The sequence below is a fragment of the Mytilus galloprovincialis genome, chromosome 10 (assembly GCF_965363235.1).
Source record: "Mytilus galloprovincialis chromosome 10, xbMytGall1.hap1.1, whole genome shotgun sequence".
Classification (NCBI taxonomy): Eukaryota; Metazoa; Mollusca; class Bivalvia; order Mytilida; family Mytilidae; genus Mytilus; species Mytilus galloprovincialis.
Genome location: NC_134847.1, coordinates 31752199 through 31769150, shown reverse-complemented (window position 1 = coordinate 31769150; position 16952 = coordinate 31752199). Strand labels below are relative to the sequence as shown.

The 16952-nt window shown below is 31.1% G+C and overlaps 1 long non-coding RNA gene across 1 annotated transcript; it reads left to right on the top strand.

Moving 5' to 3' along the window:
- Positions 1 to 806: 806 nt before the first annotated feature.
- Positions 807 to 11062, top strand: LOC143049099 (uncharacterized). Its single transcript, XR_012970062.1, has 3 exons — positions 807 to 853; positions 6692 to 6911; positions 9066 to 11062. It is a non-coding gene; the product is annotated as an uncharacterized LOC143049099 (long non-coding RNA).
- Positions 11063 to 16952: the final 5890 nt, after the last annotated feature.

The following is a 16952-nucleotide window of genomic DNA, read 5'->3' as shown; positions in this document are numbered from 1 at the left end:
CTATGAACGAATAAATTTGATCTGTGATATCTGAATGCTAATACATAATTAATAGAATATTAGGGACAGACATTCAAGGCTAAAAAGCAAACAAACAAGTTTATTTAAATGAAAATTCTCATCAGTAAATGGAATTCAGCATCAACTAAACTTAATTACAATTCTAGACCTATTGTGTTTTGCTATTTTACAATCCAAGATGCTAAAAGACGTCCGTACCTCCTTTTACCATGTGATTATGGACTTTCCGAATTGATTTTCCTCTACATTCAGTATTTTTGTGATTTAACTTTTAAAATACATCTTCATTTTCATTCTATTCCAAATGAATTGATAATAGAATTAATCAACACAAAATTCATGGAAGGACAGATGTTATGACCGGAAATTTTACATCTTATTTAAAAAATATTAATCATAAAGCCCTCAATTTTAGTTGAGAGATTTTAGGTTCAGTTTGGAGAAATGAATACCTACAGGTTATTAGTATATCCTTTATAGGTTATTGTGCATCTCTTATTGCAAATTAATTCATAAACAAATACAAATACAAATTAATCATACAACTTCACATCAACCCTACAAAACACAAAACACCATTGGAGAGATGTTTTAAACAATACTAGAACATAGTGAATGGTATATTCTTATACATACATAGTTATATTAATACATACTTACCTTAAAGAATAAAACTTCTGTGCCAAAATGATAAGTTGGAAATTTAAAGAATTATGAAAATGTATAAGAATGAAATCCATGAGATAACTCTATATATTAGTGTTTTTCTTTTTTTTTTTAATTTCAGGCCAAATCATAAGTGAGACCTTTTACATGTAGGAAAACAATGAATGTAAGTAGAAACAGTAAAAAGGTTTTAGAACAGTTTATGAATATACATTGTTTGTATTCCCCTTGCACACATCGTACATTTATCAAAAGATAATGAGCGACCGTTTATGATAAAGTTTCAGGAGTCATACTAAGAAAATTACACACGATCACTCTCATAATCAATACAATATGACTAGAAATACATTTGAGTAATTTCTTTGAAATACAGTATATTTATAAAAATATATAAACATTCACTTTATACATGGCCTTACTTTAAAACAATAAAACAATTGAAACAACAGTGGAGTCCCCAGTACTCGTGCGGCCGGAGATATCGCGCATTACCTGATTTCGAGATATCAGTAATGTACACAAATAGTATCGTTCTTGTAATTGTTTTAGTCTTTCAAAGGTACAGAAAAAAAATCATAAGTCCAAGCATAAATTTATAATTGCAAGCCCATTGATTAACAATATTTAGCAATTTTCCATAAAAAAGACTAAAAATTGGTTTAGTTTTAAGTCAAATTTGATTAAAATGACTTAAATGTTGATTTGCATCCTTGCCATCATTTTTGGTTTATACTGAACTATATTTCGTAGTATAAAATCTTTCCTTTATTCAAAATTATCCATTTTCAGATGGCATGTAAGCTATCACTGGACATTTGAAAAACCGCTAAAGCAGGGATTCCCCTGATTTCGAGCACACATTACACAAATTCTTAAGATGAAACCAAAAGTCTTCGTTGCGCGGATATACCGGACTGCACAATTTTGAATACCTGTATTATGATTTGCCTAAACTTCATAATCGTTTAGCATATTTTAATCGATATCAACTTATCAAACAATTTACCTGACAGCAAGATATCGTTCATGTACCCAATTTGGCCATAACATTCTTTACACGTAGATATATTTGGTTCAATTTTGTTCCTTTTCCCTATTCTAAAAGTTTACTTTGTTATTATCAAATCCTGTAGACAGAATCATATTTCCAGAATATATCACTATATTTTTTTACAATACAATCACGTAAATATTTTGACTAATTTATCGTATATATAATCTTGCAGTACTAGTTTTTAGTTATAACTTATTATTATGATCGATATTTCCCAGTGCTCTTCACGAGTACACTGTATCCTTATTTCGCGAAAAGAATGCATTTCTTCACATTTTTATATCATTAAAACTGTATTAAAATCTATTTAGTTTGTCCGAAATGTCTCTCATTGTTAACCCTTTTTATATCGTTGTACAAATACTCATTTTCATATTGGTATGTTTAGTAGAGCATAACATTCATAAGCCGTAGGGTGACTAATTCACTGCGGCACCTGGTTGGATCGGCACCGAGTATAGTCAATTCTGCATCTAGTCAAATCAGTACCTGGTTAATTCGGCTCCTACGGGAGTTATTTCGGCACCCATGATTACAATGATTACATTTGCAAGTAAAGTAATGAAGACTCCGTTTTTTCAATATTTTTTTCATCATATTTTCACTCGAGATGTCAACTTTTATTTGTCACGCATAACATAACTTCCATTGGAAATATTGCTATGAACAATTCCATAATATCTGTTCCTATCGGAACATATATAATACAATGGGACTCTTATGACAATTGCACATGCTTTTTGTTTAAAATTTAAACATTGAATTTGTTTTACTCTCAGTTGTGCGTGGCCTAAATAGTAGCTGTAATGTCTTTGTTTTAATAAATTTCCTCAATTATAAAATATAAAAACAAAAACAACCTGAAAATGGTTAAAATAACAAACGGGTTATAGTTCTCTCGGCGGAGGACATTTGAGAGAAAAAATCAGACGTAATAGCGCCTGATTTTTAACCTATTTTAGCGAAAATTAAAATTGTCAAAGCCCATTTTAGCGAAATATTGTTTTTGTTTTTGTTTTTTTTTTTACAACAAATAAATATTCTTTATTCTTCAAATTGCTTGTTACAACTTTACTTCATTGTCCAAGCTTCAATAAAGTATCCCTGTGAAATACTTTCTGAGTATCCATGAAAATACAAAGAATATAATAAAATATAAACATTATATTTTTTTATATCAATTATATTAATCTTTTTTAACTTAATGAAAAATATATTTTGATATACTGTTCTGTTAACCTGAAAATTCATTTTTGTTTAACAAAAATTGCATTTACCTTTCTCAGATATTTTCAACTTTAAAAATAGCTTCTTTGTACGAATAATATACTGAAGCAGTTTCCATCTGAAAATTTTTAACTTATTTTCTATTAAAATTTTAAATAAAAAATCGTACACAAATGACATATGTGGTACGTATTCTAATTTTAAATATCTTGTCCAAATGTTGATACCGATTGGCTTTGCATATTTTTAATCTATTAAAGTTTTATAGAGTATTTTATTGTTGATATCTTTTGTTTCAATTTGTTTATTTTGCCATCTTAATTTAACCTTACATATATTGATTATACTCTTAACGGAGTTTTCTTTTTTAAAACTTGCATCCATTCTTTTGGGATGCAGAATTTTAACACCTTAAACTCTGCAATCCAGTTTGTTGTATTAATTAAATTTTTTAAAATAAAACTTTCGGATACATTTCCTTCACGATCGTTAATATACACCAATCCACTTTTAACCCAGTTCGGGAAAAAAAGCATTTGTTGCGATATTTAATAGATTTATTTCCCCAAATAATCTGTTTTCTAATATTAGAAAAGTGATTAGAACATGTTGCTAAACCTCCTCCTGTTTTAACCCAACTATAAATTACTTATAAATAAAAATCGGGTATTTTCCAAGTCTATCTATTGATTTAATATTATCTAAATTCATTTAAAGACAAGAAAGTTTTTACCAAGATTGGTAAAATATTTGGTAGGAATAATCTTCCAATTCGGCAGATTGGTTGTTGTTAATTTTGAGACCCATGATGCTTTCAGTGCTGTAAAATAACTGTCAAAATCAATCATTCTTAACCCCCTTTTTTGGTATTCGCCAATAAGTGTGTTTCTTTTTACTTTGTCATTTTTTCCTTCCCAAATATACTTGAAACAGCAGCTTACAATTTCTTTCAAGTAAATATCTGGAACTTTGCACGAAGTAGCCAAAAATGTAAATTTGTGTAATATTAAAGATTTTATAATCAATATTTTTCCAACCATTGTTAATTTTCTTTTTTCCCATGTTTTAGTTAATGATTTCGTGTTATCTATTTTAGGTTCCAAATATAACTTTTCACATTGAAGTTCATCATGACCAAAATAAATGCCTAAAGCTTTGACGGGTTTGTCTGTCCAGCGTATGCCCTCAATCTTATCTACGCTGTTTTTAAGCGCCCCAATCCAGATTCCTTCTGTTTTATTACGGTTTAGCTTCAACCCTGAGAAGGAACCAAATGTTTCAATTATATTCATAGCTGTAGATATATCTGATTTTGAACTACAAAACAGTGTTGTATCATCAGCTAATTGTGATATGTTGATGCTATGTGTTTTATTATCTATAATAATACGAAAACCTTAAATGTCTGAGGTTTGCTCAATTGCTCGGCCATAATTTCGACCGATAAAACAAATAGTAAAGCCGATAAAGTACATAGATTTTTCAAACATTTCGGATACCAATCCATTATTTATTACACACGTCTGTATTCCCTTATATAATGTTTCCACCCATGATATGAATGATTCATTAAAACCAAAATGTTTTAGAACACTTAACATAAATTCCCATTCCAAAGAATCAAAAGCTGTTGTAAAATCAACTAATATTATAGCTCCATCTATTCCGTTTGATTCTGCATAGTCCATTATATCTTGGATTTACCGTAAATCAAATCCAATCAAACGATTTTTTTACATATCCGGTTTCATCTTTCATTTCATTAAGAAGAAGTTGTTTTTGTCTCTGTGCTTAAACATGAGATAGTATTTTCAAATCTACATTTAATAATGATATTGAACGATAATTGTCTAAAGATAATGGATCATTTTTTTTTAATAATAAAGTTAGAACACCTGTTCGTTGTGTAAATGAAAGAAGTTTTTCCTCATGACCTTTATTTAGAACTTTTACTAACATTGTTTTTAATTTTTTTTTTAAATAATTAATTACTGAGAAAGAACTTTTTCACTTTTTCGAAATTGTTTACCAAAGTTCAGTTATACATTTTATGATTTAAAAATCAGTTGACACATACTCACTTGCATTTACCTGTTAAATTACGTACCTGCAATTTTCACTTCAAGATTGGTTTTCACACGGTAAACACATAGTTCTTTTATTATATAAAATTTATCTATTTCCGAGTTAAAGTTAATATTTTTAACCAATAATAGTATACTTAGTAAAATAAATTAAAAAAAACTTAAACAGACTCAAGACAGCACAATATAAAACATATGATGTTCATTAAAATACAGCACATAATGTTAAAAGATTTATATAAATGTTAAAAGTTCGTTCTAGCCTGGAATTTAGATCCTAGAGAACTGTAATTGCCTCTAGATATACCCCTGCACAATACTGTTGATTTGCATTAGGAACTGTTCTTTCTCTTCATCTTGTCTAAATTGTGATGCAAATTCGTCTATACTTCGTATTTTTGTACAAGTTTATGTTTGCAATTTGATAATAGTATCAAGAAAAACGTAAATAGCTGGGTGACAACTATAACATTGCTCATTATAATGGTCATGGAATGACTCTGGACCATTATTTACTCTGGACCATTTTATGTTCCCTTTGAATTACATTGAACTTCTGCAAAAAGCTTAGTGAGTATTTTTCAACCAGGTAAGTTTTCTCTAAAATGGGCTATCGAAAATACAGTAGAACGGATTAATCCGGCGCAAAAATTGACTCTAATGTTGGCACTCAAATGTCCCCTAGTAGTTCAAATTTTTCGCTAAAATGTCCTGCGCCCAGTTCTCTATTAATTTTTTTTAAAATGACAACCAATCAAAACATTATTAATAATTCATTGAGAAACTTTTTTTTTTGTATTTTGTATTCTAACTGCTCACATTGTAATTACATGTGCTAATTTTTAACGATGTACGAAATGTATCTTTTTAATTAACCTCTGAAATTGTATGTTTTATAGAATGATACACATTATATACAAAAAAAAAGAAAAACTTTTTTCCCAATACCTCAAATAAAACGAAAGAAAAAAGGTAAAAATAATAATTGATGCCAGATTGATTAATCATATACCAAAATGACTTAAATAAGGTGCCGATTTGACTGGATGCCGATTTGACCAGGTGCTGATTTGACTTTTTCTATAAGTTCCAAATTGGCCAGGTGCTGATTTGACTTTTTCGGTAATGTGCCAAATTGACCAGGTGCTGATTTGAATTTTTCGGTAATGTGCAAAATTGACAAGGCGTCGATTTGACTTGTACCCACTTTTAGCTGTTAACCTCTACGTCACGTCTACAGTGAAGAGTTGCCTCATTGACAATTATACTATATCTTCTCATTTTGATAAATTATTCTTGTTTCTATTTAGAGCCGACTGAAATAATTTTTTAAACTGATTGTTGTGTTGTTTTTAGAGGTCCTTGTTTATAGAATGTATACACATATCAATATAAAAGGAAACACTACAGAACAATTTACAGTTAAGTCGGCCTTATATCTTGACTTACATCTAGAAATTGACAATGAGGGTCGGTTGAAAACAAAACTTTACGACAAAAGAGATGAGTTCAGCTTTCCCATTGCGAACTTTCCATTTCTAAATAGCAACATTCCGGCACCTCCATACATGATATATATCTACCAATTGATACGATATTCCCGTACTTGTATTTTCTATAATGATTTTCTTGATAGAGGGTTGCTGCTAACAAGGAAGCTATTAAACCAAGAGTTACAAATGGTGAAGTTGAAATCATCCCTTCGTAAAATTACGGACGCCATCACGGGTTGGTTGATGGAATTATGGAATAACCGTTTTACAGATGATATCTGATACGTCATAACTACAATCCCTTTCCCTTTCATGAATGTGACCTACCGAACAGACCTATGATTATCCAGGATTTCCTCTTTGGTTAGTGTCGTTAGGGTATATGTTGAGTTTCCAAATGATTTGTCAATACCTAATTCGTTTATCAAGCAGTTAATGTAATGAGATTTACACACATAATCGATGTTGTTTGGGGCTTTGATCAACACGACGAGTTCCACATGTGGAGCAGGATCTGCTTACCCTTCCCGAGCACCTTAGATCAAGTGTTTGGTTGGGTTCGTGTTGCTTATTCTTTAGTTTATATGTTGTGTCATGTGTACTATTGTTTGTAAGTTTGTTTTTTTTTTATTTTTTAGCCACCGCGTTGTCAGTTTATTTTCCCTCTGGTATCTTTCGTCTCTCTTTTAAAGATATATAAAGAGCGCAATAAAATCCATAAATCGAAGAGTTACAGACGAAACATGTACCATAAAGAAAGCAAACAAAAAGAAAAAAGATCAACACATCTCAACACATAATAATTAGCACCTTTTAATCCCGATTGAAAATCATGGAAAAAAGTAAAATCACAAAAATACTGAACTCCGAGGAAACTTCAATCGGAAAGTCCATAATCACATTGCAAAATCAAATGACAAAACACATCAAACGAATGGACAACAACTGTCATATTCCTGACTTGGTACAGGAGAACAGGATCGTAAACTGAAACATATCCGTGATTATTAAAAAATGAAATACTTTTGACAATTAACTATTCCTGACGTAATAGATTTCTTGAGCAAGCCCTATAAAGGAAATGTGAACTCTGGCATAATGTATAGACCTGGAAATTATTTCCCATCTGTTTAATATAAGTAAAACGAAAAATACCAGGCTGAAAATAGTGGGTATAATTGTGTTCTTCATGTATAAACAGGATCGGTTCGGTGAATATTCCTACATTTCTAAAATGTATACAAACAAATTAATTTTCCGTAAAATAGACGTATATCGTATACTTATGAGATAGCATGTGATATCTCTTTTTTCTAATTTTTGTGCTATTTTTACATTTCCTGACCGGTGTGAGAAAAATATTTCTCCTCACCAGTGAAAAATCTGTTCTCGTCAAATGATTGGTTGAAATTTAACTGTGACGTTAAATTTTCTTGTTTTCTTCTGAACTTTCTTATTGTGACGTCATTACAAAAGGCGACCATACCTGATGACGTCACATCAAAAGTACACAACTTTCTTCAAATCTTTACTTATGAGATAACATGTGATATCTCTTATCTAAATCCCAAATGATGCAATAAATAATGCTGACATTGCATGACGTCATTAAAATCTACCATTGTTTCAATTAAAGATGATCGATGTAACAAGAAAGGTAACGTAAATATGAAATCAATTAAACGTTTTGATTGATTAGTTGGTTGATTGGTGTTTAATGCCACGTTTAAGCACTATTGGCTTATTCGTGATAGTCATTTTTTAATTGGTTGAGGAAGCCGGAGTGCCCGGAGAGAACCACCGACATTCAGTAGGAAAACGGAAGTGAATCTAGATTTTAGTTGAATCATGTATATCTATAATTATATAGTCATTTTATAAAATTTACTGTTCACAAAAGTATGAATTATTCTAAATTCTTAATAATAATAATGGTCTTATCCCAGGCGTATTTCTTACATTTTATGGGACTTTGGTCCTCAGTGCTTTCCAACTTTGTACTTGTTTTGGCTCCCAAACTTAGCGTCACTGATTAATCTTGTTTGGACGTAACGCACGTCTGGCGTATTAAATTTTTAACCTTGTACCTTTTATCAGCTATTATTCATTTGTTTCTCTGTCATGTAATATTGTCATTTTAATGTTATAATAAACATTGCCATTAAAGCGGAAGATTTCGCATGCCAAAAAAACAGGTTCAACCCACCTTTTTTATTTTATTTTAAAATGCCCTGTACCAAGTAAGGGAAATGGCCATTGTTATATTATAATTCGTTTCTGTGTGTGTTACATTTTATTGTCGTGTTTCTGTTGTGTCGTAGTTTTCTTATATTTGATGCGTTTCCCTCAGTTTTAGTTTGTAACCCGGATTTGTTTTTTCTCTATTGATTTATAAATTTCGAACAGCGGTATACTACTGTTGCCTTTATTTAGTCGTGCGCACCTGCTTTGTGCGGGATCAATTACAAATGAGCAGTTTATGTAATAAACTAACTTATATTATTCGTATCTTTTCAGACAACAGTGAACATACAACTGGCTCCAAAGGTCAACCATGCAGTTACAGTTTTATTTACTGCATTAGCTGGACTAACAGTTTTAGTGGACATCAGTTATATCATAGTTTGTTCTAAGGCTCTGAAAAAAACGTACCATCATCTTATGATTTTAGGTCTTTTTTTTAGCGACAGTATTCTTGGGATATCATCAGCACTCTTTTCGTTAAGTTCTATAATACAACACAAATTCATTGGATCCTGCCTAGTACAGATCTTTCTTTTTTCATTTGGTATTCAATTAAACTATTGTTTGATATTCCTTCTGTGTTTACAGAGGTACTTTGTGGTGAGCTCATTTAACTTCGGAAAGAATGACAGATTTAATAGGAACAAATTTATACACATCGGGGTAGCTATCTTCCTCTCGTTCATATTTGCATTATTTGGATCGATACTAACTCCAAAAGCTGAGTATATGCAGGTCTGTACAGGTCCTGTCGTATTTGGAGATAGCTTTTATATATTTGTAACTGTTACCTTTTTACACATAACTGTGATTATCATTGTTCTATTGATAATGTCAATAATCACAAGTTTTCGTTTATGGAAAATATATTTCAAAGGAACAATTGCACCGAAGCAAAGAGTAAGAGAGGATATTATCATGTCGTCGAAAACAAATCAATGTTCTCACATATCAAATAGTAATGCTTCTGAAATCAAAGAACAAGATGAAGACAAGGAGAACATTATTGCAACAACTGATATAGACATTCAATATGTTACTACAAACACCGAAGTCAATGGAGATAGATCAGAGATTCGAAATCCATTTATAAAGATTTCCAGTGAGAGTTGCAATGTCTTGAGTAGCTCACACTGTAAGAATAGCATGATAACGAACAATAAGAAACACTCTTACAGCTCAACTGATGATCATAAAATGGCAGCAAATCAGGGTAAAAAAAACATTATTCAAGTACGGAAAACAGTGCAGAGAAAATCGGAAAGTTCCAGCTCAAAGAAAACTAATTTCTCATATAAGGAGAACAGCAAGGAAATGATTGATTTGAAACACTATAGTAATAGAAATCCCTTAACTACATCCACTGACAACGGCCGTTCATTTGACGCAAGTAGACAGCTGAAAAGGTCCTGGGAGATCCGAGCATTTTTAACTACTATCATAATTGCTTTCCAAACTATAATATTAACAGGGCCTTTTGTAGCGTCGTTTTGGATAGAGGTGTTCTCGAATGCACCATTAACATTGCAGATTAAACTTTTGCTATTTATTCCAAATTTGATCAATTCAATATCCAACCCTTTTTTATATGCATGGAGAATACCGGAAATTCGACAGGAGTTCAGGAAACTCTTTAGAATAAACAATTGATCAGACTGAAAGCAACAACATTCAATTTATTGCATATAGTTCAAAGGGAAATTATCATTTACAATAGTATTGCCTTCTAAATAAGCACAATTTTATGTAGTAGATATACTTACAAAATGTCATTTACATTGTATAATCTGTGGTCCTTCAATTTTTTATTCTTAATATATAACCATTTTTGTTGGTTTAACGTAACGGAATTTCAATTGCACAGATGCCGACGGATATATTATAATTGCCGTCACCACAATTTCATCGTCATTCCTCGAATGCGAAATTGCTAAAAAAGACTTATAGCTGAGTTTGTCCTTGTACATGTTGTAGTGATGCTTGATGCAACATATATACATGTATTTAACAGATCAATATCGTTAGAACAAATGTAGAATGAATAATAACGACAAAAAAAAAAAAAAAATATTCACAGTTATTTTCTAAAAAAAACTTTGAGAAACTGACAGCTCAACCAATTGTCTTGAATTCATTGTGGTCTAATAAATGTTTACTATCACTTGAAAAACATGGAATAAGGTTGAAGGTGTATTGTTTTAATATTGTGAATCGGAATCTCATGTTTGTTTGTTAATCTTATGGAATAAATGTAATGCATCTTTTGTAACTTTGCGTATATAAAATAAATTCTGTTCTCCTAGTTCATTATTCGACTTATTTTTTTTAAAAGTATGTTGAAACAAGGGGTTTGTTTATGGTTTTCAAAGAGATGCAGAAAATATAGAGGAACATTCAAATTCAGAAATCGAAAATAAACTGACAACGCCATGGTTTAAAGAGACACACTGACAAACGGACAAACAAAAGTACACAAATAACAACATAGAAAAATAAAGACTGAGCAACACGACCCCCACCACTTACTCGGGGTGATCTCATTTGCTCCGAACGGGAGAAGAGATCCAGCTACACTGGCATGACTGGATATTATGAACTGTATCTGTGCGTTAATTTAACCTGTCTATGCTATTTTTTATCAATCGTCGAAAATATGACATAGCAATCTTATATCTTATAACCCTAACATGCTGTAGATCAACATAGAATAAAAATCAAACATTAATTCATCTTTGAATTTTTAGTCTTGATCAGCTGTAAAGGGAATTGGATTAAAACATATTTTTTGAATTACGTATAATCAATTCAAGAATACATGTTATCTTATACATATTATGATCTATTAGTCTGTTTCAACCAATGCTCATCCGACGTATAGTAACAATTTTTAATTCTTAGATTTTTTAAATTTTGCCTTCATGGTACGCGGATGGAGTATCATTCCAGTCATTGAAGACCAGATATTGATTTTATATTTGATATAGTCATCTGAGTTTAATTTAAGATGTTGTTTAATTGTTACATTTTAAATCAAAATGAGAATTGTTTGCTGGCAAGTCGGTATCCGTGTGATGGAGATTTTCCCTATTATCAGTATACTAAGTACCTATAATATAACTATCACGTTTTCTCAGTAATACATTATAATAACCTGATATTGTACGGTTGTCATTATCAAAATATGCACCATGCAATAATATACAAAGAAATTAAAACCTTTTACAAAATTATGCTATTTACTTTTTTTTTTATTTGAAATATATGAAAACTAAAACTAAAAACTTAATTATGATTTGAAAGAAAATATTGAAATTATATGAATTGATTTATAGTTACTTACATTGCTAATGTGCTTATTAAAACCAAAGCACAGAAACAAATAGTTTGTTGTGAAGACGAATTACAGCACAATGGCCTCCCGCAACATTCTGGAACACATTTTCCATTTGCAAGATTCCAATCATACACAGTATTGTTTTTGGTACAGCAATCACTTGGACAATTTTGTTCATCTTCTCCTTGATCACAAATTTTATCAAAGCACGAATCAGGTACCGATCTTTTTTCCGGGTTTTCTCGTAATACTTCTTACATGTGTCTTCGAAACAATTTGTAAATACCCAACATAAACCCTTATGATTTGCTATTGACGTGGCGCATTCGTCATAAACTCTTTTTTGGCCTCTGCAGCCTCCGCACTTAAAAGCCATTCTTTTTCCGTTTCCAGTTCCATATTTTCCACACTAATTACAATATGATCTGGTAGAAGCAGTGTGATAGATACTGTTATTGCATGAATCTTTACTGGAGCCACAATTATTACAACAGCTATAATAGTGTACTCATTCCTCCTCTGTTGAAAACGAAACATCTTCCTGGAGAAGGTTGTTGTCCAGTTTTCGTTTCTAACGTACATGTGGAACTTGTTGTAAGAAAATTTGGCATACAACATAAATCAGCTACAAACTGAACCAAGGCTTGAACATATTTCTACAAAAAAGTAACTATTATAAATACCGGGTAACCCGTTTATGTTTCAAGATCAAACTGTCATGTACTGATTAAAAAAAATCTATAAGCCATTTAGATACAAGTTAGATACAAACTAATCAAATAGATGCATACACAGCTAATCTCTTTAGGGGTAGTATTTCATTAGTTAATCAGATATATCAATTACAATTTTGATAATATAAAGACGCCCGTATCGTCTCAGAGCCATATTCCTCTTTTAAATTAGTTACATTAACTTTTGCAGATAATCTCTCTTGGCCAGCATTTATAAGTACTTTATACGTGTTTTGATTGAGTTTAGCCTTCCAATTGATATTTATCGTGTGTTTTTCTTTGTTGTGATGTTATATTATTGTTTCAGAAAAAGGAAGAATGTCCTAAGTCAGGAATCTGATGTACAGTAGTTGTCGTTTGTTTATGTATGATACGTGTTTCTCGTTTCTCGTTTTTTTTTCTATATAGATTAGACCGTTGGTTTTACACGTCTAGTAATTTGGGGCCCTTCATAGCTTGTTGCTCGGTGTGAGCCAAGGCTCCGTGTATAGGGCCGTACATTGACCTATAATGGTTTACTTTTATAAATTGTTATTTGGATAGATAGTTGTCTCATTGACACCCATACCACATCTTCCTATATCTATGTTACTCTATGGTTTGAAGGGTCATTCACAATGTACTTACAACACTTTATTATGTATATGTTGCCCGGGTCTGGTTGTTATCTAGGAAAAAATAAAAAAAATATAAAAACATTTTCACATCATTTATTTTACATGTGGTATGTCGGATTATCAGCAATGATTAAGAATTAGCATACTGTTTATAGGGTTAACAATTATCATACTATATGACATAATTGATAACTATATGCTTGTACTTGTTTAATAATTTACTTTTTACATTACTTAAACTCTGTTATATCTAAGAACCAATAGTCCATTTGCCAATTACCGATTTGATTCTGTTATTACACATTTTTAAAACAAATTACTTCCCTTTGTCAATAGTAGACTGGTTCCATACCGGACAAAATTGGCCTTTGCCAATGCAAAGCATGATGAATTGAAAGTGATGTATCTGCGGTTTAACTAATTTTTCATGAAAAACAATTTCTGATGTCGAAAGTATTTAGCTTAACAACATATTATTGTAATTACAAGATTTCAAAACCTTATAGATTACTTACATTACGCTCAGGTAAATTTGCTCTTCCTGTTAGCTCTCTATTGTAAATAAAAATTAATGTCCCCAGAAGGGAGACAACTAAGAAAGAGATCTGTAATTACAGGGTCAATTTTGGGAATTGGCAAATAGCCTATTGAACTTTAGTATTCATTTAAATGGGTCTTAAAATACTGTTTATCCATTGAATGAACTTCATGAATTAATTGAAATAACTTGTCATTACATTTATTAAATTAACTAAACTTTCTGTTCATAAACAATATATGTATTTACTCAAATAAAATAGGTTTTTGTTTCCAGAACGTACATAAGAACATTTACGGTATTCTATTCTTATCTGGAAAACTCTTCATTGACACCAATTCGTAATGAATTTGAGGATCAATAAGGGAAACATGAGATAAGAAAATAATACAAAATGATAACTAATAAATGGGTATAGGGCTACTTAAAAATATATAAAAACTAATCTAATAACAATAATATAAATGTATTAAAGCATTCAATGTATTTTCTACTAGAGCTCAGCTCTATATCGAGGTATCACGTGAATTCCTTTGTTCTCTGAAGACACGTGGTATTCGTACATTCCTATACATTTCGTGAGATAAACAATAATACACTAATCAGTAAAACTAATACTTTCTACCGATAGTTCAAAGTGGAGCATTGCAAAAATTTAAAAAAATAAATGTTTAAAAATAATAGTGAAATTCATTATTAAAATATTAAAACAAACAAAGATGTAATCAGTTAAATTAATCAATTAAAATCAACTAAAGATTAAAAAATATCCAAAAAGTTTAGAAGAAATAAGAAATTTCTTTAAAGATAAAAATATAATAAAATTAAACTGTCAATTGTTCTTGAACAATTGAGAGGTCTTTCCTTTTGTAATGTAAAATACATGTTCCAACAGACGTAGAATGTATTGAAGAGGTCAAGGTCAACCTTAAAAAGCTCGAAAACACATTAAAAATCCTTTATATAAGGTTAAAAACACTAAATTCGCTATTTTGGACATGACCTTGACCTTTGACCTTTTGACCTTTGTCAAGGTCATTAGTCCCCAATGCCATTACTGAAGACCCCAAGGGTCTAGGACCTTTGGTTATATAGTAAAAGCTGATTTTGTCTTTTCAGAAACCTAAAACAGGGGTTATGCCCCTTATAAAAAGGTCAAATCTCTTTGGTCAAAATGTAACAAAGGTGCGCCATAATGACCCAAACATTTTCCACTATTTAAAACTTCTGTAATTATAATGGTTTCTGAGATTATCCCATAACAAGGTGTTAGGTCAAAGGTCAAGGTCAACATACAAATTTGACCTTGAGGTATTTTTTAAAGATACATGAATTGATGATGATTGGTGAAGAACCTAGGTGTCTAAGACTTACGGTTTCTGAGTTTTGGTGGCCAACCGACACCGGTTAATTTTGATAGGGGCATAACCCTACCAATGAGTCGTTGAATCTTTTCGATCCAAATGTAACGAAGAACCGGGGTCTGGTCCTGAACAAATTTCACCCTTCGTTTTTTTTCTACCTATTACGGTTACGGTGTTGGAACGATAACAAGGTTTTTTGGTTTCGGAGGGATTACTCCGAACCGACAAAATATTTCGACTCACAGGGTGAGTTCCGGATAGGTATTCATGAAACCAATACAAAGTTTGAACATGAAAGCGACTTGGTTTACGGTTACGGAGGGAAATTTTGTCAAAGTTTGGCGGAACAAGAAGAATAATAATCAGAAGAAATACAGTAAGGTCTTTCCTTATAGATAAAGGAAAGACCTTAATTAAGCTTCTCACCTAGGAAATAATAAAGAATTAAAATACATTTTCATAATATTTATTTCGCATTTGGTATGTATGTATGTTCTGTATCTTCCTCCTTTTGTAGGAGCACCACCATGGGTTATGTTGTAAAAAGGAAGACATTTATTGCGAACCCAATAATAGATTCACCTGATAGCTACCTGTCCATTTCTACTTTTGGCAGTTCATTTGTCCCATTGAACAAATACAACAGGTAGACTGTTCTCTGTTTAGTTTATGCACTGGGACATTTAAATTTCTTTTAAGAGAAATCTATCACTCAATGATTAATCTACCTGAATAAAAAAATATCTGCACATGATTTTTTGTGTTTATTCAACATTAATAATATATTTGTCAATCTATTCAAAATAAATACTAATCTAACAGAAGGCATAATTATATAAACATCACCATTTTTAGTTTTTTTTGTCACTTTGTTTTTTTTGAAAAAGGAATAATGTTGATTTTTTTCTGAAATCAGCTTTTAATAATGTTTGAAGTAGTGTTTACATTCAACAGATTGGAAATATAATCAGTTCAAACTCCTATGCCGTTTTTAATTAATAGTAAACATGTTATTTCCATCAATTTGCAGATAATTTTTTTGCTCAGGTAGATGGATCAATGAGTGATAGATTTTTATTAGAAGAAATTTAAAGGTCCAAGTGAATAAACTAAACAGAGGACAATATATGTTGTATTTGTTCAATGGGGAAAATGAACTCCCAAAAGTTTAAATGGACAGGTAGCTATCAGGTGAATCTTTGGAAAGGTACAATTGAGTTTGCAATAACACATTGTATCGATACAGATTTAATATGAGCATTTGCCTATCCAGTTTCCCAGACTGGCCGTGACTGGTCGTACTACTAGAAAGTTAACTGTTTCCAAAACAATAAGTGCAAAGTAATAAATCATACGAACACACCCACTCACCTGATTCGCTTGTCATAAAAAATATAAATAATGCATAATATGAAAAAAAACAAAACACATTGTATACAAAACTAAGGATACGTTCATCCCGGATGCCGCACAAATGTCTAGACAACAAACGGAAAACGGAAAGGACATACTTGAATATTCAAACCGATACCGCTAAATGCCCAGCTGTATTCCTGGTAGAGGAAAGCCTAAA